This window comes from Convolutriloba macropyga, unplaced genomic scaffold (assembly GCF_964194025.1).
Source record: "Convolutriloba macropyga unplaced genomic scaffold, txConMacr16.3 SCAFFOLD_2209, whole genome shotgun sequence".
NCBI classification, from domain to species: Eukaryota; Metazoa; Xenacoelomorpha; order Acoela; family Convolutidae; genus Convolutriloba; species Convolutriloba macropyga.
Window position 1 is genome coordinate 1 of NW_027449339.1, and position 2,500 is coordinate 2,500.

Consider the following 2,500-nt stretch of genomic DNA (forward strand, 5'->3'; position numbering starts at 1 on the left):
TGGCTTCGAAGGGCAAAACTGGTTCATCCAAAACAATTGGAGAGCTTAAAGCAGAACCAATTCGAATGAAACACTATTGGTGAAACTTCATCATGAGAACGTCACAAGCTGATCACGCTCTATGATATGACTAGTATTATGTTGCTTCTAGTAGGCTAAGCGCAAGCCGAAACATCAACATGTGAAAGTCGTAGAATTTTGCAATCAAACTGTGGCTAGTACTGTGATGTTACTAGTAACCTGGTGTTCCGTCATATGGCCAAGAGAGCATTTGAAGGCGAAACTTCTGCATGGGAAAGCTGCATCATGATCAAAATTTTATATCGAGTATTATGTTGACGTTAGTAGGCCTTGGCCGAAAACGCAGCATGTGAAAGGTATAGATAAAAGTTATTGTTGCAGTCAGTACTGTGTAGTTACTAGTAGCTGGATTTAAGCTCAAAATGAGACACTGTTGGTGAAACTTCATCATGAGAATGTCACAAGCTGATCAAGCTCTATGATATGACTAGTATTATGTTGCTTCTAGTAGGCTAAGCGCAAGCCGAAACATCAACATGTGAAAGTCGTAGAATTTTGCGATCAAATTGTGGCTAGTACTGTGATGTTACTAGTAACCTTGTGTTACGTCATATGGCCAAGAGAGCATTTGAAGGCGAAACTTCTGCATGGGGAAGCTGCATCATGAACAAAAGTTTATATCGAGTATTATGTTGACATTAGTAGGCCCTGGCCGAAAGCGCAGCATGTGAAAGGTATAGATAAAAGTTATCGTTGCAGTCAGTACTGTGTAGTTACTAGTAGCTGGATTTAAGCTCGAAATGAGACACTGTTGGTGAAACTTCATCATGAGAACGTCACAAGCTGATCACGCTCCATGATATGACTAGTATTATGTTGCTTCTAGTAGGCTAAGCGCAAGCCGAAACATCAACATGTGAAAGTCGTAGAATTTTGCGATCAAATTGTGGCTAGTACTGTGATGTTACTAGTAACCTTGTGTTACGTCATATGGCCAAGAGAGCATTTGAAGGCGAAACTTCTGCATGGGGAAGCTGCATCATGAACAAAAGTTTATATCGAGTATTATGTTGACGTTAGTAGGCCCTGGCCGAAAGCGCAGCATGTGAAAGGTATAGATAAAAGTTAGCGTTGCAGTCAGTACTGTGTAGTTACTAGTAGCTGGATTTAAGCTCGAAATGAGACACTGTTGGTGAAACTTCATCATGAGAACGTCACAAGCTGATCACGCTCTATGATATGACTAGTATTATGTTGCTTCTAGTAGGCTAAGCGCAAGCCGAAACATCAACATGTGAAAGTCGTAGAATTTTGCAATCAAACTGTGGCTAGTACTGTGATGTTACTAGTAACCTTTTCTTACGTCATATGGCCAAGAGAGCATTTGAAGGCGAAACTTCTGCATGGGGAAGCTGCATCATGAACAAAAGTTTATATCGAGTATTATGTTGACGTTAGTAGGCCCTGGCCGAAAGCGCAGCATGTGAAAGGTATAGATAAAAGTTATCGTTGCAGTCAGTACTGTGTAGTTACTAGTAGCTGGATTTAAGCTCGAAGTGAGACACTGTTGGTGAAACTTCATCATGAGAACGTCACAAGCTGATCACGCTCTATGATATGACTAGTATTATGTTGCTTATAGTAGGCTAAGCGCAAGCCGAAACATCAACATGTGAAAGTCGTAGAATTTTGCGATCAAACTGTGGCTAGTACTTTGATGATGCTTGTAGCCAACCGAATTGGTTGAAAAGCCCAATAAGTAAGCTAACTTGGGAGAGCTTGTTGGAAACCAAATGCTACTAGATTGGTCCAAATACATCCTTCAACAGGGGATCACTTGGCTCGCTTTACGAAGAGGAGCACAGCTATATGTGTTAATTCGGTATGAATCGCAAGATTTGTTTACCGACCTCTCTAACGCAAAAGGCGGTCTCGGCTTCGGCTGTTGACTGCGTCCGATTCAGGGTTATATAACTCTCGATTGAACACATTGATGTTCTATTGTTGGTGCTTCCAATAAAATTGGAACACTTAAAGCAGAACCGATTCAAATAATAGCATTCTGATCAATGATTGCATTCCTTGATCAAGAACTGCTGGAGTCATTGTGATGGCGAATTTTCTTCATAAGAAAATTGCAAAGAGACGGAACTTAATGAGACTAGTATTATGTTGTTTCTAGTAAGCGGAAGCTGAAACAGCAACATGTGAAAATCAAGTTTTGTTCAATGATCTCGAGGCGATAAGTACTATGAAGCAACTAGTAGCCTAAGCATGACTCAGATTTGAGACAGTCAAAAAGACTGGCGAAACTTCTTCACATGAAAGTTACATAGAGAACTACAAATGTATACAGCGAGTATTATGTTGTTTCTAGTAGGCGAAAGCTGAAACATCAACATGTGAAAGTTGTCTGCAAACTGTAGAACGATATGTGATTAGTACTGTGCTGTTACTAGTAGCCAGTCTGACTGTAGAA

General features: G+C 40.5%; 1 pseudogene; it reads left to right on the forward strand.

Annotated features, from left to right (window-relative positions):
* The first annotated feature begins 1,838 nt into the window (after positions 1–1,838).
* Positions 1,839–1,990, forward strand: LOC142354969 (5.8S ribosomal RNA; annotated as a pseudogene).
* The last annotated feature ends 510 nt before the right edge of the window (positions 1,991–2,500 follow it).